At 43.4% G+C, this 20,268-nt stretch overlaps 1 protein-coding gene and 27 non-coding genes across 29 annotated transcripts in view; all 28 read right to left on the bottom strand.

Moving 5' to 3' along the window:
• styxl1 (serine/threonine/tyrosine interacting-like 1) overlaps positions 1-20,268 on the bottom strand; it is a 46,329-nt gene that overhangs the window by 9,308 nt on the left and 16,753 nt on the right. The window lies entirely within an intron of this gene.
• Positions 150-238, bottom strand: trnay-gua (transfer RNA tyrosine (anticodon GUA)). The gene is given in 2 exon segments: positions 150-185; positions 202-238. It is a non-coding gene; the product is annotated as a tRNA-Tyr (tRNA).
• trnay-gua (transfer RNA tyrosine (anticodon GUA)) lies at positions 563-651 on the bottom strand. Its single transcript is given in 2 exon segments — positions 563-598; positions 615-651. It is a non-coding gene; the product is annotated as a tRNA-Tyr (tRNA).
• On the bottom strand, positions 1,398-1,486 carry trnay-gua (transfer RNA tyrosine (anticodon GUA)). The gene is given in 2 exon segments: positions 1,398-1,433; positions 1,450-1,486. It is a non-coding gene; the product is annotated as a tRNA-Tyr (tRNA).
• trnay-gua (transfer RNA tyrosine (anticodon GUA)) lies at positions 1,811-1,899 on the bottom strand. Its single transcript is given in 2 exon segments — positions 1,811-1,846; positions 1,863-1,899. It is a non-coding gene; the product is annotated as a tRNA-Tyr (tRNA).
• Positions 2,224-2,312, bottom strand: trnay-gua (transfer RNA tyrosine (anticodon GUA)). Its single transcript is given in 2 exon segments — positions 2,224-2,259; positions 2,276-2,312. It is a non-coding gene; the product is annotated as a tRNA-Tyr (tRNA).
• On the bottom strand, positions 3,050-3,138 carry trnay-gua (transfer RNA tyrosine (anticodon GUA)). The gene is given in 2 exon segments: positions 3,050-3,085; positions 3,102-3,138. It is a non-coding gene; the product is annotated as a tRNA-Tyr (tRNA).
• On the bottom strand, positions 3,463-3,551 carry trnay-gua (transfer RNA tyrosine (anticodon GUA)). Its single transcript is given in 2 exon segments — positions 3,463-3,498; positions 3,515-3,551. It is a non-coding gene; the product is annotated as a tRNA-Tyr (tRNA).
• trnay-gua (transfer RNA tyrosine (anticodon GUA)) lies at positions 4,289-4,377 on the bottom strand. Its single transcript is given in 2 exon segments — positions 4,289-4,324; positions 4,341-4,377. It is a non-coding gene; the product is annotated as a tRNA-Tyr (tRNA).
• trnay-gua (transfer RNA tyrosine (anticodon GUA)) lies at positions 4,702-4,790 on the bottom strand. Its single transcript is given in 2 exon segments — positions 4,702-4,737; positions 4,754-4,790. It is a non-coding gene; the product is annotated as a tRNA-Tyr (tRNA).
• On the bottom strand, positions 5,950-6,038 carry trnay-gua (transfer RNA tyrosine (anticodon GUA)). The gene is given in 2 exon segments: positions 5,950-5,985; positions 6,002-6,038. It is a non-coding gene; the product is annotated as a tRNA-Tyr (tRNA).
• trnay-gua (transfer RNA tyrosine (anticodon GUA)) lies at positions 6,363-6,451 on the bottom strand. The gene is given in 2 exon segments: positions 6,363-6,398; positions 6,415-6,451. It is a non-coding gene; the product is annotated as a tRNA-Tyr (tRNA).
• On the bottom strand, positions 6,775-6,863 carry trnay-gua (transfer RNA tyrosine (anticodon GUA)). Its single transcript is given in 2 exon segments — positions 6,775-6,810; positions 6,827-6,863. It is a non-coding gene; the product is annotated as a tRNA-Tyr (tRNA).
• On the bottom strand, positions 8,428-8,516 carry trnay-gua (transfer RNA tyrosine (anticodon GUA)). Its single transcript is given in 2 exon segments — positions 8,428-8,463; positions 8,480-8,516. It is a non-coding gene; the product is annotated as a tRNA-Tyr (tRNA).
• trnay-gua (transfer RNA tyrosine (anticodon GUA)) lies at positions 9,255-9,343 on the bottom strand. The gene is given in 2 exon segments: positions 9,255-9,290; positions 9,307-9,343. It is a non-coding gene; the product is annotated as a tRNA-Tyr (tRNA).
• Positions 10,080-10,168, bottom strand: trnay-gua (transfer RNA tyrosine (anticodon GUA)). The gene is given in 2 exon segments: positions 10,080-10,115; positions 10,132-10,168. It is a non-coding gene; the product is annotated as a tRNA-Tyr (tRNA).
• On the bottom strand, positions 10,493-10,581 carry trnay-gua (transfer RNA tyrosine (anticodon GUA)). The gene is given in 2 exon segments: positions 10,493-10,528; positions 10,545-10,581. It is a non-coding gene; the product is annotated as a tRNA-Tyr (tRNA).
• On the bottom strand, positions 11,319-11,407 carry trnay-gua (transfer RNA tyrosine (anticodon GUA)). Its single transcript is given in 2 exon segments — positions 11,319-11,354; positions 11,371-11,407. It is a non-coding gene; the product is annotated as a tRNA-Tyr (tRNA).
• Positions 12,145-12,233, bottom strand: trnay-gua (transfer RNA tyrosine (anticodon GUA)). The gene is given in 2 exon segments: positions 12,145-12,180; positions 12,197-12,233. It is a non-coding gene; the product is annotated as a tRNA-Tyr (tRNA).
• Positions 12,558-12,646, bottom strand: trnay-gua (transfer RNA tyrosine (anticodon GUA)). The gene is given in 2 exon segments: positions 12,558-12,593; positions 12,610-12,646. It is a non-coding gene; the product is annotated as a tRNA-Tyr (tRNA).
• On the bottom strand, positions 12,971-13,059 carry trnay-gua (transfer RNA tyrosine (anticodon GUA)). Its single transcript is given in 2 exon segments — positions 12,971-13,006; positions 13,023-13,059. It is a non-coding gene; the product is annotated as a tRNA-Tyr (tRNA).
• Positions 13,806-13,894, bottom strand: trnay-gua (transfer RNA tyrosine (anticodon GUA)). The gene is given in 2 exon segments: positions 13,806-13,841; positions 13,858-13,894. It is a non-coding gene; the product is annotated as a tRNA-Tyr (tRNA).
• On the bottom strand, positions 14,632-14,720 carry trnay-gua (transfer RNA tyrosine (anticodon GUA)). The gene is given in 2 exon segments: positions 14,632-14,667; positions 14,684-14,720. It is a non-coding gene; the product is annotated as a tRNA-Tyr (tRNA).
• Positions 15,045-15,133, bottom strand: trnay-gua (transfer RNA tyrosine (anticodon GUA)). The gene is given in 2 exon segments: positions 15,045-15,080; positions 15,097-15,133. It is a non-coding gene; the product is annotated as a tRNA-Tyr (tRNA).
• Positions 16,706-16,794, bottom strand: trnay-gua (transfer RNA tyrosine (anticodon GUA)). The gene is given in 2 exon segments: positions 16,706-16,741; positions 16,758-16,794. It is a non-coding gene; the product is annotated as a tRNA-Tyr (tRNA).
• trnay-gua (transfer RNA tyrosine (anticodon GUA)) lies at positions 17,531-17,619 on the bottom strand. The gene is given in 2 exon segments: positions 17,531-17,566; positions 17,583-17,619. It is a non-coding gene; the product is annotated as a tRNA-Tyr (tRNA).
• Positions 18,779-18,867, bottom strand: trnay-gua (transfer RNA tyrosine (anticodon GUA)). Its single transcript is given in 2 exon segments — positions 18,779-18,814; positions 18,831-18,867. It is a non-coding gene; the product is annotated as a tRNA-Tyr (tRNA).
• trnay-gua (transfer RNA tyrosine (anticodon GUA)) lies at positions 19,605-19,693 on the bottom strand. Its single transcript is given in 2 exon segments — positions 19,605-19,640; positions 19,657-19,693. It is a non-coding gene; the product is annotated as a tRNA-Tyr (tRNA).

The raw sequence follows: 20,268 nt of genomic DNA, 5'->3' as shown, positions 1-20,268 counted from the left end.
AAATGGCAGTGTTTGATTCTTCACAGGTCTGGCTCATATTGATGCCAACAATTACCTGTCCAACAAGCAACATTTTGTCCAATTAAATCCAGCATAAATGTTCCACTCACCTCTTTATGGTCACACATCTGACAGCAATGAAAAGTCCATCCTTCGAGCCGGAGTTGAACCAGCGACCTAAGGATACCTGTTATGATCAATCTACAGTCCTCCGCTCTACCAACTGAGCTATCGAAGGGAGCAAATGTCTCTCATTCATCCATCCTCTCCATGGATGCTGGAATTGATGCTCAACCAAAGTTTTTTGGTTGGATTGGCTGCCTCAATCTCCTGAGAATATCGTTTTCCAATTTTACATAATGGAAAAGCAAGTTGTGATGAAGTCTGACATCAACCACCATGCACTGTGCGACATATGGCAGTGTTTGATTCGTCACAGGTCTGGCTCATATTGATGCCAACAATTACCTGTTCAACAAGCAACATTTTGTCCAATTAAATCCAGCATTATTGTTCCACTAACCTCTTTATGGTCACACATCGGACACCAATGAAAAGTCCATCCTTCGAGCCGGAGTTGAACCAGCGACCTAAGGATACCTGTTATGATTAATCTACAGTCCTCCGCTCTACCAACTGAGCTATCGAAGGGGGCGAATGTCCCTCAATCAACCATCCTCTCCATGGATGCTGGAACTGATGCTGAACCAAAGTTTATTGGTTGGATTGGCTGGCTCCATCTCCTGAGAATATCGTTGTCCACTTTTACATAATGGCAAAGCAAGTGCAGATGAAGTCTGACACCAACCAACATGCATTGTGCGGCATTTGGCAGTGTTTGATTCTGCACAGGTCTGGCTCATATTGATGACAATGATTTCGTGTTCAAGAAGCAACCTTTTGTCCAACAAAGTCAAGCATTGATGTCAAACAAACCTCTTTTTTTTCTGAATGGTGACACATCTGACACCAATGAAAAGTCCATCCTTCGAGCCGGAGTTGAACCAGCGACCTAAAAATACCTGTTATGATGAATCTACAGTCCTCCACTTTACCAACTGAGCTATCGAAAGGAGCAAATGTCCCTCAATCATCCATCCTCTCCATGGATGCTGGAATTGATGCTCAACCAAAGTTTTTTGGTTGGATTGGCTGCCTCGATCTCCTGAGAATATCGTTGTCCACTTTTACATAATGGCAAAGCAAGTTGTGATGAAGTCTGACATCAACCACCATGCACTGTGCGACATATGGCAGTGTTTGATTCGTCACAGGTCTGGCTCATATTGATGCCAACAATTACCTGTTCAACAAGCAACATTTTGTCCAATTAAATCCAGCATTATTGTTCCACTAACCTCTTTATGGTCACACATCCGACACCAATGAAAAGTCCATCCTTCGAGCCGGAGTTGAACCAGCGACCTAAGGATACCTGTTATGATTAATCTACAGTCCTCCGCTCTACCAACTGAGCTATCGAAGGGAGCAAATGTCCCTCAATCATCCATCCTCTTCATGGATGCTGGAATTGATGCTCAACCAAAGTTTATTGGTTGGATTGGCTGCCTCGATCTCCTGAGAATATCGTTGTCCACTTTTACATAATGGCAAAGCAAGTTGTGATGAAGTCTGACACAAACCACCATGCATTGTACTGCAAATGGCAGTGTTTGATTCGTCACAGGTGTGGCTCATATTGATGCCAACAATTACCTGTTCAACAAGCAACATTTTGTCCAATTAAATCCAGCATTATTGTTCCACTAACCTCTTTATGGTCACACATCGGACACCAATGAAAAGTCTATCCTTCGAGCTGGAGTTGAACCAGCGACCTAAGGATACCTGTTATGATTAATCTACAGTCCTCCGCTCTACCAACTGAGCTATCGAAGAGTGCAACTGTCCCTCAATCAACCATCCTCTCCATGGATGCTGGAACTGATGCTCAACCAAAGTTTATTGGTTGGATTGGCTGCCTCAATCTCCTGAGAATATCGTTGTCCACTTTTACATAATGGCAAAGCAAGTTGTGATGAAGTCTGACACAAACCACCATGCATTGTACTGCAAATGGCAGTGTTTGATTCGTCACAGGTCTGGCTCATATTGATGCCAACGATTACCTGTTCAACAAGCAACATTTTGTCCAATTAAATCGAGCATTATTGTTCCACTAACCTCTTTATGGTCACACATCGGACACCAATGAAAAGTCTATCCTTCGAGCTGGAGTTGAACCAGCGACCTAAGGATACCTGTCATGATCAATCTACAGTCCTCCGCTCTACCAACTGAGCTATCGAAGGGAGCAGAAGTCCCTCAATCATCCATCCTCTCCATGGATGCTGGAATTGATGCTCAACCAAAGTTTTTTGGTTGGATTGGCTGCCTCGATCTCCTGAGAATATTGTTTTCCACTTTTATATAATGTCAGAGTAAGTCAAGATGAAGTCTGACACAAACCACCATGCACTGTGCGGCATATGGCAGTGTTTGATTCGTCACAGGTCTGGCTCATATTGATGCCAACAATTACCTGTTCAACAAGCGACATTTTGTCCAATTAAATCCAGCATAAATGTTCCACTAATCTCTTTATGGTCATACATCGGACACCAATGAAAAGTCCATCCTTCGAGCCAGAGTTGAACCAGCGACCTAAGAATACCTGTTATGATCAATCTACCGTCCTCCACTTTACCAAATGAGCTATCGAAGGGAGCAAATGTCCCTCAATCATCCATCCTCTCCATGGATGCTGGAATTGATGCTCAACCAAAGTTTTTTGGTTGGATTGGCTGCCTCAATCTCCTGAGAATATCGTTGTCCACTTTTACATAATGGCAAAGCAAGTTGTGATGAAGTCTGACACAAACCACCATGCATTGTACTGCAAATGGCAGTGTTTGATTCGTCACAGGTCTGGCTCATATTGATGCCAACAATTACCTGTCCAACAAGCAACATTTTGTCCAATTAAATCCAGCATAAATGTTCCACTAACCTCTTTATGGTCACACATCTGACAGCAATGAAAAGTCCATCCTTCGAGCCGGAGTTGAACCAGCGACCTAAGGATACCTGTTATGATTAATCTACAGTCCTCCGCTCTACCAACTGAGCTATCGAAGGGAGCAAATGTCCCTCATTCATCCATCCTCTCCATGGATGCTGGAATTGATGCTCAACCAAAGTCTTTTGGTTGGATTGGCTGCCTCAATCTCCTGAGAATATCGTTGTCCACTTTTACATAATGGAAAAGCAAGTTGTGATGAAGTCTGACATCAACCACCATGCACTGTGCGACATATGGCAGTGTTTGATTCGTCACAGGTCTGGCTCATATTGATGCCAACAATTACCTGTTCAACAAGCAACATTTTGTCCAATTAAATCCAGCATTATTGTTCCACTAACCTCTTTATGGTCACACATCGGACACCAATGAAAAGTCCATCCTTCGAGCCGGAGTTGAACCAGCGACCTAAGGATACCTGTTATGATTAATCTACAGTCCTCCGCTCTACCAACTGAGCTATCGAAGGGAGCGAATGTCCCTCAATCATCCATCCTCTCCATGGATGCTGGAATTGATGCTCAACCAAAGTTTTTTGGTTGGATTGGCTGCCTCAATCTCCTGAAAATATTGTTTTCCACTTTTACATAATGGCAAAGCAAGTTGTGATGAAGTCTGACATCAACCACCATGCACTGTGCGACATATGGCAGTGTTTGATTCGTCACAGGTCTGGCTCATATTGATGCCAACAATTACCTGTTCAACAAGCGACATTTTGTCCAATTAAATCCAGCATAAATGTTCCACTAACCTCTTTATGGTCATACATCGGACACCAATGAAAAGTCCATCCTTCGAGCCGGAGTTGAAGCAGCAACCTAAGAATACCTGTTATGATCAATCTACAGTCCTCCACTTTACCAACTGAGCTATCGAAGGGAGCAAATGTTCCTCAATCATCCATCCTCTCCATGGATGCTGGAATTGATGCTCAACCAAAGTTTTTTGGTTGGATTGGCTGCCTCGATCTCCTGAGAATATCGTTGTCCACTTTTACATAATGGCAAAGCAAGTTGTGATGAAGTCTGACACAAACCACCATGCATTGTACTGCAAATGGCAGTGTTTGATTAGTCACAGGTCTGGCTCATATTGATGCCAACAATTACCTTCTCAACAAGCAACATTTTGTCCAATTAAATCCAGCATTATTGTTCCACTAACCTCTTTATGGTCACACATCGGACACCAATGAAAAGTCCATCCTTCGAGCCGGAGTTGAACCAGCGACCTAAGGATACCTGTTATGATTAATCTACAGTCCTCCGGTCTACCAACTGAGCTATCGAAGGGAGCGAATGTCCCTCAATCATCCATCCTCTCCATGGATGCTGGAATTGATGCTCAACCAAAGTTTTTTGGTTGGATTGGCTGCCTCAATCTCCTGAAAATATTGTTTTCCACTTTTACATAATGGAAAAGCAAGTTGTGATGAAGTCTGACATCAACCACCATGCACTGTGCGACATATGGCAGTGTTTGATTCGTCACAGGTCTGGCTCATATTGATGCCAACGATTACCTGTTCAACAAGCGACATTTTGTCCAATTAAATCCAGCATTAATGTTCCACTAACCTCTTTATGGTCACACATCGGACACCAATGAAAAGTCCATCCTTCGAGCCGGAGTTGAACCAGCGACCTAAGGATACCTGTTATGATCAATCTACAGTCCTCCGCTCTACCAACTGAGCTATCGAAGGGTGCAAATGTTCCTCAATCAACCATCCTCTCCATGGATTCTGGAACTGATGCTGAACCAAAGTTTATTGGTTGGATTGGCTGGCTCCATCTCCTGAGAATATCGTTGTCCACTTTTACATAATGGCAAAGCAAGTGCAGATGAAGTCTGACACCAACCAACATGCATTGTGCGGCATTTGGCAGTGTTCGATTCTGCACAGGTCTGGCTCATATTGATGACAATGATTTCGTGTTCAAGAAGCAACCTTTTGTCCAACAAAGTCAAGCATTGATGTCAAACAAACCTCTTTTTTTTCTGAATGGTGACACATCTGACACCAATGAAAAGTCCATCCTTCGAGCCGGAGTTGAACCAGCGACCTAAGAATACCTGTTATGATCAATCTACAGTCCTCCACTTTACCAACTGAGCTATCAAAAGGAGCAAATGTCCCTCAATCATCCATCCTCTCCATGGATGCTGGAATTGATGCTCAACCAAAGTTTTTTGGTTGGATTGGCTGCCTCGATCTCCTGAGAATATCGTTGTCCACTTTTACATAATGGCAAAGCAAGTTGTGATGAAGTCTGACATCAACCACCATGCACTGTGCGACATATGGCAGTGTTTGATTCGTCACAGGTCTGGCTCATATTGATGCCAACGATTACCTGTTCAACAAGCGACATTTTGTCCAATTAAATCCAGCATTAATGTTCCACTAACCTCTTTATGGTCACACATCGGACACCAATGAAAAGTCCATCCTTCGAGCCGGAGTTAAACCAGCGACCTAAGGATACCTGTTATGATCAATCTACAGTCCTCCGCTCTACCAACTGGGCTATCGAAGGGTGCAAATGTCCCTCAATCAACCATCCTCTCCATGGATGCTGGAACTGATGCTGAACCAAAGTTTATTGGTTGGATTGGCTGCCTCAATCTCCTGAGAATATCGTTGTCCACTTTTACATAATGGCAAAGCAAGTTGTGATGAAGTCTGACACAAACCACCATGCATTGTACTGCAAATGGCAGTGTTTGATTCGTCACAGGTCTGGCTCATATTGATACCAACAATTACCTGTCCAACAAGCAACATTTTGTCCAATTATATCCAGCATAAATGTTCCACTCACCTCTTTATGGTCACACATCTGACAGCAATGAAAAGTCCATCCTTCGAGCCGGAGTTGAACCAGCGACCTAAGGATACCTGTTATGATCAATCTACAGTCCTCTGCTCTACCAACTGAGCTATCGAAGGGAGCAAATGTCCCTCATTCATCCATCCTCTCCATGGATGCTGGAATTGATGCTCAACCAAAGTTTTTTGGTTGGATTGGCTGCCTCAATCTCCTGAGAATATCATTGTCCACTTTTACATAATGGAAAAGCAAGTTGTGATGAAGTCTGACATCAACCACCATGCACTGTGCGACATATGGCAGTGTTTGATTAGTCACAGGTCTGGCTCATATTGATGCCAACAATTACCTGTTCAACAAGCAACATTTTGTCCAATTAAATCCAGCATTATTGTTCCACTAACCTCTTTATGGTCACACATCGGACACCAATGAAAAGTCCATCCTTCGAGCCGGAGTTGAACCAGCGACCTAAGGATACCTGTTTTGATTAATCTACAGTCCTCCGCTCTACCAACTGAGCTATCGAAGGGAGCGAATGTCCCTCAATCATCCATCCTCTCCATGGATGCTGGAATTGATGCTCAACCAAAGTTTTTTGGTTGGATTGGCTGCCTCAATCTCCTGAAAATATTGTTTTCCACTTTTACATAATGGCAAACAAGTTGTGATGAAGTCTGACATCAACCACCATGCATTGTACTGCAAATGGCAGTGTTTGATTCTTCACAGGTCTGGCTCATATTGATGCCAACAATTACCTGTCCAACAAGCAACATTTTGTCCAATTAAATCCAGCATTATTGTTCCACTAACCTCTTTATGGTCACACATCGGACACCAATGAAAAGTCCATCCTTCGAGCCGGAGTTGAACCAGCGACCTAAGGATACCTGTTATGATTAATCTACAGTCCTCCGCTCTACCAACTGAGCTATCGAAGGGAGCGAATGTCCCTCAATCATCCATCCTCTCCATGGATGCTGGAATTGATGCTCAACCAAAGTTTTTTTGGTTGGATTGGCTGCCTCAATCTCCTGAGAATATCGTTGTCCACTTTTACATAATGGCAAAGCAAGTGCAGATGAAGTCTGACATCAACCACCATGCACTGTGCGGCATATGGCAGTGTTTGATTCGTCACAGGTCTGGCTCATATTGATGCCAACAATTACCTGTTCAACAAGCAACATTTTGTCCAATTAAATCCAGCATTATTGTTCCACTCACCTCTTTATGGTCACACATCGGACACCAATGAAAAGTCCATCCTTCGAGCTGGAATTGAACCAGCGACCTAAGGATACCTGTTATGATCACTCTACAGCCCTCCTCTCTACCAACTGAGCTATCGAAGGGAGCAAGTGCCTCTCAATCATCCATTCTCTTCATGGATGCTGGAACTGATGCTGAACCAAGGTTTATTGGTTGGTTTGGCTGCCTCAATCTCCTGAGAATATCGTTGTCCACTTTTACATAATGGCAAAGCAAGTTGTGATGAAGTCTGACACAAACCACCATGCATTGTACTGCAAATGGCAGTGTTTGATTCTTCACAGGTCTGGCTCATATTGATGCCAACAATTACCTGTCCAACAAGCAACATTTTGTCCAATTATATCTAGCATAAATGTTCCATTAACCTCTTTATGGTCACACATCGGACACCAATGAAAAGTCCATCCTTTGAGCTGGAGTTGAACCAGTGACCTAAGGATACCTGTTATGATCAATCTACAGTCCTCCGCTCTACCAACTGAGCTATCGAAGGGAGCAAGTGCCTCTCAATCATCCATTCTCTTCATGGATGCTGGAACTGATGCTGAACCAAGGTTTATTGGTTGGTTTGGCTGCCTCAATCTCCTGAGAATATCGTTGTCCACTTGTACATAATGGCAAAGCAAGTTGTGATGAAGTCTGACACAAACCACCATGCATTGTACTGCAAATGGCAGTGTTTGATTCTTCACAGGTCTGGCTCATATTGATGCCAACAATTACCTGTCCAACAAGCAACATTTTGTCCAATTATATCTAGCATAAATGTTCCACTAACCTCTTTATGGTCACACATCGGACACCAATGAAAGGTCCATTCTTCGAGCTGGAGTTGAACCACCGACCTAAGGATACCTTTTATGATCAATCTACAGTCCTCCGCTCTACCAACTGAGCTATCAAAGGGAGCAAATGTCCCTCAATAATCCATCCTCTCCATGGATGCTGGAATTGATGCTCAACCAAAGTTTTTTGGTTGGATTGGCTGCCTCAATCTCCTGAGAATATCGTTGTCCACTTTTACATAATGGCAAAGCAAGTTGTGATGAAGTCTGACATCAACCACCATGCACTGTGCGGCATATGGCAGTGTTTGATTCGTCACAGGTCTGGCTCATATTGATGCCAATGATTACTTGTTCAACAAGCAACATTTTGTCCAATTAAATCCAGCATTATTGTTCCACTAACCTCTTTATGGTCACACATCGGACACCAATGAAAAGTCCATCCTTCGAGCCGGAGTTGAACCAGCGACCTAAGGATACCTGTTATGATCAATTTACAGTCCTCCGCTCTACCAACTGAGCTATCGAAGGGAGCAAATGTCCCTCAATAATCCATCCTCTCCATGGATGCTGGAATTGATGCTCAACCAAAGTTTTTTGGTTGGATTGGCTGCCTCAATCTCCTGAGAATATCGTTGTCCACTTTTACATAATGGCAAAGCAAGTTGTGATGAAGTCTGACATCAACCACCATGGACTCTGCGGCATTTGGCAGTGTTTGATTCTCCACAGGTCCGGCTCATATTGATGCCAACAATTACCTGTCCAGCAAGCAACATTTTGTCCAATTATATCCAGCATAAATGTTCCACTTAACCTCTTTATGGTCACACATCTGACAGCAATGGAAAATCGATCCTTCGAGCCGGAGTTGAACCAGCGACCTAAGGATACCTGTTATGATTAATCTACAGTCCTATGCTCTACCAACTGAGCTATGTAAGGTAGCAAATGTCCCTCAATCATCCATCCTCTCCATGGATGCTGGAATTGATGCTCAACCAAAGTTTTTTGGTTGGATTGGCTGCCTCGATCTCCTGAGAATATTGTTTTCCACTTTTATATAATGTCAGGGTAAGTCAAGATGTAGTCTGACATCAACCACCATGCACTGTGCGACATATGGCAGTGTTTGATTCTTCACAGGTCTGGCTCATATTAATGCCAACAATTACCTGTCCAACAAGCAACATTTTGTCCAATTAAATCCAGCATAAATGTTCCACTCACCTCTTTATGGTCACACATCAGACACCAAGGAAAAGTCCATCCTTCGAGCCGGAGTTGAACCAGCGACCTAAGGATACCTGTTATGATGAATCTACAGTCCTCCGCTCTACCAACTGAGCTATCGAAGGGAGCAAATGTTCCTCAATAATCCATCCTCTCCATGGATGCTGGAATTGATGCTCAACCAAAGTTTTTTGGTTGGATTGGCTGCCTCAATCTCCTGAGAATATCGTTGTCCACTTTTACATAATGGCAAAGCAAGTTGTGATGAAGTCTGACATCAACCACCATGCACTGTGCGGCATATGGCAGTGTTTGATTCGTCACAGGTCTGGCTCATATTGATGCCAACGATTACCTGTTCAACAAGCAACATTTTGTCCAATTAAATCCAGCATTATTGTTCCACTAACCTCTTTATGGTCACACATCGGACACCAATGAAAAGTCTATCCTTCGAGCCGGAGTTGAACCAGCGACTTAAGGATACCTGTTATGATCAATCTACAGTCATCCGCTCTACCAACTGAGCTATCGAAGGGAGCAGAAGTCCCTCAATCATCCATCCTCTCCATGGATGCTGGAATTGATGCTCAACCAAAGTTTTTTGGTTGGATTGGCTGCCTCGATCTCCTGAGAATATTGTTTTCCACTTTTATATAATGTCAGAATAAGTCAAGATGAAGTCTGACACAAACCACCATGCACTGTGCGGCATATGGCAGTGTTTGATTCGTCACAGGTCTGCTCATATTGATACCAACAATTACCTGTCCAACAAGCAACATTTTGTCCAATTATATCCAGCATAAATGTTCCACTCACCTCTTTATGGTCACACATCTGACACCAATGAAAAGTCCATCCTTCGAGCCGGAGTTGAACCAGCGACCTAAGGATACCTGTTATGATCAATCTACAGTCCTCCGCTCTACCAACTGAGCTATCGAAGGGAGCAAATGTCGCTCATTCATCCATCCTCTCCATGGATGCTGGAATTGATGCTCAACCAAAGTTTTTTGGTTGGATTGGCTGCCTCAATCTCCTGAGAATATCGTTGTCCACTTTTACATAATGGAAAAGCAAGTTGTGATGAAGTCTGACATCAACCACCATGCACTGTGCGAAATATGGCAGTGTTTGATTCGTCACAGGTGTGGCTCATATTGATGCCAACAATTACCTGTTCAACAAGCAACATTTTGTCCAATTAAATCCAGCATTGTTGTTCCACTAACCTCTTTATGGTCACACATCGGACACCAATGAAAAGTCCATCCTTCGAGCCGGAGTTGAACCAGCGACCTAAGGATACCTGTTATGATTAATCTACAGTCCTCCGCTCTACCAACTGAGCTATCGAAGAGGGCGAATGTCCCTCAATCATCCATCCTCTCCATGGATGCTGGAATTGATGCTCAACCAAAGTTTTTTGGTTGGATTGGCTGCCTCAATCTCCTGAAAATATTGTTTTCCACTTTTACATAATGGCAAAGCAAGTTGTGATGAAGTCTGACATCAACCACCATGCACTGTGCGACATATGGCAGTGTTTGATTCGTCACAGGTCTGGCTCATATTGATGCCAACAATTACCTGTTCAACAAGCGACATTTTGTCCAATTAAATCCAGCATAAATGTTCCACTAACCTCTTTATGGTCATACATCGGACACCAATGAAAAGTCCATCCTTCGAGCCGGAGTTGAACCAGCGACCTAAGAATACCTGTTATGATCAATCTACAGTCCTCCACTTTACCAACTGAGCTATCGAAGGGAGCAAATGTCCCTCAATCATCCATCCTCTCCATGGATGCTGGAATTGATGCTCAACCAAAGTTTTTTGGTTGGATTGGCTGCCTCGATCTCCTGAGAATATCGTTGTCCACTTTTACATAATGGCAAAGCAAGTTGTGATGAAGTCTGACACAAACCACCATGCATTGTACTGCAAATGGCAGTGTTTGATTCTTCACAGGTCTGGCTCATATTGATGCCAACAATTACCTGTCCAACAAGCAACATTTTGTCCAATTAAATCCAGCATAAATGTTCCACTCACCTCTTTATGGTCACACATCTGACAGCAATGAAAAGTCCATCCTTCGAGCCGGAGTTGAACCAGCGACCTAAGGATACCTGTTATGATCAATCTACAGTCCTCCGCTCTACCAACTGAGCTATCGAAGGGAGCAAATGTCTCTCATTCATCCATCCTCTCCATGGATGCTGGAATTGATGCTCAACCAAAGTTTTTTGGTTGGATTGGCTGCCTCAATCTCCTGAAAATATTGTTTTCCACTTTTACATAATGGCAAAGCAAGTTGTGATGAAGTCTGACATCAACCACCATGCACTGTGCGACATATGGCAGTGTTTGATTCGTCACAGGTCTGGCTCATATTGATGCCAACGATTACCTGCTCAACAAGCGACATTTTGTCCAATTAAATCCAGCATTAATGTTTCACTAACCTCTTTATGGTCACACATCGGACACCAATGAAAAGTCCATCCTTCGAGCCAGAGTTGAACCAGCGACCTAAGAATACCTGTTATGATCAATCTACAGTCCTCCGCTCTACCAACTGGGCTATCGAAGGTTGCAAATGTCCCTCAATCAACCATCCTCTCCATGGATGCTGGAACTGATGCTGAACCAAAGTTTATTGGTTGGATTGGCTGCCTCAATCTCCTGAGAATATCGTTGTCCACTTTTACATAATGGCAAAGCAAGTTGTGATGAAGTCTGACACAAGCCACCATGCATTGTACTGCAAATGGCAGTGTTTGATTGGTCACAGGTCTGGCTCATATTGATACCAACAATTACCTGTCCAACAAGCAACATTTTGTCCAATTATATCCAGCATAAATGTTCCACTCACCTCTTTATGGTCACACATCTGACAGCAATGAAAAGTCCATCCTTCGAGCCGGAGTTGAACCAGCGACCTAAGGATACCTGTTATGATGAATCTACAGTCCTCCGCTCTACCAACTGAGCTATCGAAGGGAGCAAATGTCCCTCATTCATCCATCCTCTCCATGGATGCTGGAATTGATGCTCAACCAAAGTTTTTTGGTTGGATTGGCTGCCTCAATCTCCAGATATTATCATTGTCCACTTTTACATAATGGAAAAGCAAGTTGTGATGAAGTCTGACACAAACCACCATGCACTGTGCGACATATGGCAGTGTTTGATTCGTCACAGGTCTGGCTCATATTGATGCCAACAATTACCTGTTCAACAAGCAACATTTTGTCCAATTAAATCCAGCATTATTGTTCCACTAACCTCTTTATGGTCACACATCGGACACCAATGAAAAGTCCATCCTTCGAGCCGGAGTTGAACCAGCGACCTAAGGATACCTGTTATGATTAATCTACAGTCCTCCGCTCTACCAACTGAGCTATCGAAGGGAGCGAATGTCCCTCAATCATCCATCCTCTCCATGGATGCTGGAATTGATGCTCAACCAAAGTTTTTTGGTTGGATTGGCTGCCTCTATCTCCTGAAAATATTGTTTTCCACTTTTACATAATGGAAAAGCAAGTTGTGATGAAGTCTGACATCAACCACCATGCACTGTGCGACATATGGCAGTGTTTGATTCGTCACAGGTGTGGCTCATATTGATGCCAACAATTACCTGTTCAACAAGCAACATTTTGTCCAATTAAATCCAGCATTATTGTTCCACTAACCTCTTTATGGTCACACATCGGACACCAATGAAAAGTCCATCCTTCGAGCCGGAGTTGAACCAGCGACCTAATGATACCTGTTATGATCAATCTACAGTCCTCCGCTCTACCAACTGAGCTATCGAAGGGTGCAACTGTTCCTCAATCAACCATCCTCTCCATGGATGCTGGAACTGATGCTGAACCAAAGTTTATTGGTTGGATTGGCTGGCTCCATCTCCTGAGAATATCGTTGTCCAATTTTACATAATGGCAAAGGAAGTGCAGATGAAGTCTGACACCAACCAACATGCATTGTGCGGCATTTGGCAGTGTTCGATTCTGCACAGGTCTGGCTCATATTGATGACAATGATTTCGTGTTCAAGAAGCAACCTTTTGTCCAACAAAGTCAAGCATTAATGTCAAACAAACCTCTTTTTATTCTGAATGGTGACACATCTGACACCAATGAAAAGTCCATCCTTCAAGCCGGAGTTGAACCAGCGACCTAAGAATACCTGTTATGATCAATCTACAGTCCTCCACTTTACCAACTGAGCTATCGAAGAGTGCAATTGTCCCTCAATCAACCATCCTCTCCATGGATGCTGGAATTGATGCTCAACCAAAGTTTTTTGGTTGGATTGGCTGCCTCAATCTCCTGAGAATATCGTTGTCCACTTTTACATAATGGCAAAGCAAGTTGTGATGAAGTCTGACACAAACCACCATGCATTGTACTGCAAATGGCAGTGTTTGATTCGTCACAGGTCTGGCTCATATTGATACCAACAATGACCTGTCCAACAAGCAACATTCGGTCCAATTATATCCAGCATAAATGTTCCACTCACCTCTTTATGGTCACACATCTGACACCAATGAAAAGTCCATCCTTCGAGCCAGAGTTGAACCAGCGACCTAAGGATACCTGTTATGATTAATCTACAGTCCTCCGCTCTACCAACTGAGCTATCGAAGGGAGCGAATGTTCCTCAATCATCCATCCTCTCCATGGATGCTGGAATTGATGCTCAACCAAAGTTTTTTGGTTGGATTGGCTGCCTCAATCTCCTGAAAATATTGTTTTCCACTTTTACATAATGGCAAAGCAAGTTGTGATGAAGTCTGACATCAACCACCATGCACTGTGCGACATATGGCAGTGTTTGATTCGTCACAGGTCTGGCTCATATTGATGCCAACAATTACCTGTTCAACAAGCGACATTTTGTCCAATTAAATCCAGCATAAATGTTCCACTAACCTCTTTATGGTCATACATCGGACACCAATGAAAAGTCCATCCTTCGAGCCGGAGTTGAACCAGCGACCTAAGAATACCTGTTATGATCAATCTACAGTCCTCCACTTTACCAACTGAGCTATCGAAGGGAGCAAATGTCTCTCAATCATCCATCCTCTCCATGGATGCTGGAATTGATGCTCAACCAAAGTTTTTTGGTTGGATTGGCTGCCTCGATCTCCTGAGAATATCGTTGTCCACTTTTACATAATGGCAAAGCAAGTTGTGATGAAGTCTGACACAAACCACCATGCATTGTACTGCAAATGGCAGTGTTTGATTCTTCACAGGTCTGGCTCATATTGATGCCAACAATTACCTGTCCAACAAGCAACATTTTGTCCAATTAAATCCAGCATAAATGTTCCACTCACCTCTTTATGGTCACACATCTGACAGCAATGAAAAGTCCATCCTTCGAGCCGGAGTTGAACCAGCGACCTAAGGATACCTGTTATGATCAATCTACAGTCCTCCGCTCTACCAACTGAGCTATCGAAGGGAGCAAATGTCCCTCATTCATCCATCCTCTCCATGGATGCTGGAATTGATGCTCAACCAAAGTCTTTTGGTTGGATTGGCTGCCTCAATCTCCTGAGAATATCGTTGTCCACTTTTACATAATGGAAAAGCAAGTTGTGATGAAGTCTGACATCAACCACCATGCACTGTGCGACATATGGCAGTGTTTGATTCGTCACAGGTCTGGCTCATATTGATGCCAACAATTACCTGTTCAACAAGCAACATTTTGTCCAATTAAATCCAGCATTATTGTTCCACTAACCTCTTTATGGTCACACATCGGACACCAATGAAAAGTCCATCCTTCGAGCCGGAGTTGAACCAGCGACCTAAGGATACCTGTTATGATTAATCTACAGTCCTCCGCTCTACCAACTGAGCTATCGAAGGGAGCGAATGTCCCTCAATCATCCATCCTCTCCATGGATGCTGGAATTGATGCTCAACCAAAGTTTTTTGGTTGGATTGGCTGCCTCAATCTCCTGAAAATATTGTTTTCCACTTTTACATAATGGCAAAGCAAGTTGTGATGAAGTCTGACATCAACCACCATGCACTGTGCGACATATGGCAGTGTTTGATTCGTCACAGGTCTGGCTCATATTGATGCCAACAATTACCTGTTCAACAAGCGACATTTTGTCCAATTAAATCCAGCATTAATGTTCCACTCACCTCTTTATGGTCACACATCGGACACCAATGAAAAGTCCATCCTTCGAGCCGGAGTTGAACCAGCGACCTAAGGATACCTGTTATGATCAATCTACAGTCCTCCGCTCTACCAACTCAGCTATCGAAGGGTGCAAATGTTCCTCAATCAACCATCCTCTCCATGGATGCTGGAACTGATGCTGAACCAAAGTTTATTGGTTGGATTGGCTGGCTCCATCTCCTGAGAATATCGTTGTCCACTTTTACATAATGGCAAAGCAAGTGCAGATGAAGTCTGACACCAACCAACATGCATTGTGCGGTATTTGGCAGTGTTCGATTCTGCACAGGTCTGGCTCATATTGATGACAATGATTTCGTGTTCAAGAAGCAACCTTTTGTCCAACAAAGTCAAGCATTGATGTCAAACAAACCTCTTTTTTTTCTGAATGGTGACACATCTGACACCAATGAAAAGTCCATCCTTCGAGCCGGAGTTGAACCAGCGACCTAAGAATACCTGTTATGATCAATCTACAGTCCTCCACTTTACCAACTGAGCTATCGAAAGGAGCAAATGTCCCTCAATCATCCATCCTCTCCATGGATGCTGGAATTGATGCTCAACCAAAGTTTTTTGGTTGGATTGGCTGCCTCGATCTCCTGAGAATATCGTTGTCCACTTTTACATAATGGCACAGCAAGTTGTGATGAAGTCTGACATCAACCACCATGCACTGTGCGACATATGGCAGTGTTTGATTCGTCACAGGTCTGGCTCATATTGATGCCAACAATTACCTGTTCAACAAGCGACATTTTGTCCAATTAAATCCAGCATTAATGTTCCACTAACCTCTTTATGGTCACACATCGGACACCAATGAAAAGTCCATCCTTCGAGCCGGAGTTAAACCAGCGACCTAAGGATACCTGTTATGATCAATCTACAGTCCTCCGCTCTACCAACTGGGCTATCGAAGGGTGCAAATGTCCCTCAATCAACCATCCTCTCCATGGATGCTGGAACTGATGCTGAACCAAAGTTTATTGGTTGGATTGGCTGCCTCAATCTCCTGAGAATATCGTTGTCCACTTTTACATAATGGCAAAGCAAGTTGTGATGAAGTCTGACACAAACCACCATGCATTGTACTGCAAATGGCAGTGTTTGATTCGTCACAGGTCTGGCTCATATTGATACCAACAATTACCTGTCCAACAAGCAACATTTTGTCCAATTATATCCAGCATAAATGTTCCACTCACCTCTTTATGGTCACACATCTGACAGCAATGAAAAGTCCATCCTTCGAGCCGGAGTTGAACCAGCGACCTAAGGATACCTGTTATGATCAATCTACAGTCCTCTGCTCTACCAACTGAGCTATCGAAGGGAGCAAATGTCCCTCATTCATCCATCCTCTCCATGGATGCTGGAATTGATGCTCAACCAAAGTTTTTTGGTTGGATTGGCTGCCTCAATCTCCTGAAAATATTGTTTTCCACTTTTACATAATGGCAAACAAGTTGTGATGAAGTCTGACATCAACCACCATGCACTGTGCGACATATGGCAGTGTTTGATTCGTCACAGGCCTGGCTCATATTGATGCCAACAATTACCTGTTCAACAAGCGACATTTTGTCCAATTAAATCCAGCATAAATGTTCCACTAACCTCTTTATGGTCATACATCGGACATCAATGAAAAGTCCATCCTTCGAGCCGGAGTTGAACCAGCGACCTAAGAATACCTGTTATGATCAATCTACAGTCCTCCACTTTACCAACTGAGCTATCGAAGGGAGCAAATGTCCCTCAATCATCCATCCTCTCCATGGATGCTGGAATTGATGCTCAACCAAAGTTTTTTGGTTGGATTGGCTGCCTCGATCTCCTGAGAATATCGTTGTCCACTTTTACATAATGGCAAAGCAAGTTGTGATGAAGTCTGACACAAACCTCCATGCATTGTACTGCAAATGGCAGTGTTTGATTCTTCACAGGTCTGGCTCATATTGATGCCAACAATTACCTGTTCAACAAGCAACATTTTGTCCAATTAAATCCAGCATTATTGTTCCACTAACCTCTTTATGGTCACACATCGGACACCAATGAAAAGTCCATCCTTCGAGCCGGAGTTGAACCAGCGACCTAAGGATACCTGTTATGATCAATCTACAGTCCTCCGCTCTACCAACTGAGCTATCGAAGGGAGCGAATGTCCCTCAATCATCCATCCTCTCCATGGATGCTGGAATTGATGCTCAACCAAAGTTTTTTGGTTGGATTGGCTGGCTCCATCTCCTGAGAATATCGTTGTCCACTTTTACATAATGGCAAAGCAAGTGCAGATGAAGTCTGACACCAACCAACATGCATTGTGCGGCATTTGGCAGTGTTCGATTCTGCACAGGTCTGGCTCATATTGATGACAATGATTTCGTGTTCAAGAAGCAACCTTTTGTCCAACAAAGTCAAGCATTAATGTCAAACAAACCTCTTTTTTTTCTGAATGGTCACACATCTGACACCAATGAAAAGTCCATCCTTCGAGCCGGAGTTGAACCAGCGACCTAAGAATACCTGTTATGATCAATCTACAGTCCTCCACTTTACCAACTGAGCTATCGAAAGGAGCAAATGTCCCTCAATCATCCATCCTCTCCATGGATGCTGGAATTGATGCTCAACCAAAGTTTTTTGGTTGGATTGGCTGCCTCGATCTCCTGAGAATATCGTTGTCCACTTTTACATAATGGCAAAGCAAGTTGTGATGAAGTCTGACATCAACCACCATGCACTGTGCGGCATATGGCAGTGTTTGATTCGTCACAGGTCTGGCTCATATTGATGCCGACAATTACCTGTTCAACAAGCAACATTTTGTCCAATTAAATCCAGCATTATTGTTCCACTAACCTCTTTATGGTCACACATCGGACACCAATGAAAAGTCCATCCTTCGAGCCGGAGTTAAACCAGCGACCTAAGGATACCTGTTATGATCAATCTACAGTCCTCCGCTCTACCAACTGGGCTATCGAAGGGTGCAAATGTCCCTCAATCAACCATCCTCTCCATGGATGCTGGAACTGATGCTGAACCAAAGTTTATTGGTTGGATTGGCTGCCTCAATCTCCTGAGAATATCGTTGTCCACTTTTACATAATGGCAAAGCAAGTTGTGATGAAGTCTGACACAAACCACCATGCATTGTACTGCAAATGGCAGTGTTTGATTCGTCACAGGTCTGGCTCATATTGATGCCAACGATTACCTGTTCAACAAGCAACATTTTGTCCAATTAAATCCAGCATTATTGTTCCACTAACCTCTTTATGGTCACACATCGGACACCAATGAAAAGTCTATCCTTCGAGCTGGAGTTGAACCAGCGACCTAAGGATACCTGTTATGATCAATCTACAGTCCTCCGCTCTACCAACTGAGCTATCGAAGGGAGCAGAAGTCCGTCAATCATCCATCCTCTCCATGGATGCTGGAATTGATGCTCAACCAAAGTTTTTTGGTTGGATTGGCTGCCTCGATCTCCTGAGAATATTGTTTTCCACTTTTATATAATGTCAGAGTAAGTCAAGATGAAGTCTGACACAAACCACCATGCACTGTGCGGCATATGGCAGTGTTTGATTCGTCACAGGTCTGGCTCATATTGATGCCAACAATTACCTGTTCAACAAGCGACATTTTGTCCAATTAAATCCAGCATAAATGTTCCACTAACCTCTTTATGGTCATACATCGGACACCAATGAAAAGTCCATCCTTCGAGCCGGAGTTGAACCAGCGACCTAAGAAGACCTGTTATGCTCAATCTACCGACCTCCACGTTACCAACTGAGCTATCGAAGGGAGCAAATGTCCCTCAATCATCCATCCTCTCCATGGATGCTGGAATTGATGCTCAACCAAAGTTTTTTGGTTGGATTGGCTGCCTCAATCTCCTGAGAATATCGTTGTCCACTTTTACATAATGGCAAAGCAAGTTGTGATGAAGTCTGACACAAACCACCATGCATTGTACTGCAAATGGCAGTGTTTGATTCGTCACAGGTCTGGCTCATATTGATACCAACAATTACCTGTCCAACAAGCAACATTTTGTCCAATTATATCCAGCATAAATGTTCCACTCACCTCTTTATGGTCACACATCTGACACCAATGAAAAGTCCATCCTTCGAGCCGGAGTTGAACCAGCGACCTAAGGATACCTGTTATGATCAATCTACAGTCCTCTGCTCTACCAACTGAGCTATCGAAGGGAGCAAATGTCCCTCATTCATCCATCCTCTCCATGGATGCTGGAATTGATGCTCAACCAAAGTTTTTTGGTTGGATTGGCTGCCTCAATCTCCTGAAAATATTGTTTTCCACTTTTACATAATGGCAAACAAGTTGTGATGAAGTCTGACATCAACCACCATGCACTGTGCGACATATGGCAGTGTTTGATTCGTCACAGGCCTGGCTCATATTGATGCCAACAATTACCTGTTCAACAAGCGACATTTTGTCCAATTAAATCCAGCATAAATGTTCCACTAACCTCTTTATGGTCATACATCGGACATCAATGAAAAGTCCATCCTTCGAGCCGGAGTTGAACCAGCGACCTAAGAATACCTGTTATGATCAATCTACAGTCCTCCACTTTACCAACTGAGCTATCGAAGGGAGCAAATGTCCCTCAATCATCCATCCTCTCCATGGATGCTGGAATTGATGCTCAACCAAAGTTTTTTGGTTGGATTGGCTGCCTCGATCTCCTGAGAATATCGTTGTCCACTTTTACATAATGGCAAAGCAAGTTGTGATGAAGTCTGACACAAACCACCAT

This window comes from Epinephelus lanceolatus, chromosome 11, assembly GCF_041903045.1.
Source record: "Epinephelus lanceolatus isolate andai-2023 chromosome 11, ASM4190304v1, whole genome shotgun sequence".
Lineage (NCBI taxonomy): Eukaryota > Metazoa > Chordata > Actinopteri > Perciformes > Serranidae > Epinephelus > Epinephelus lanceolatus.
Note: the sequence above shows the minus strand (reverse complement) of the source record. Positions and strands in the feature narration are given on the sequence as shown.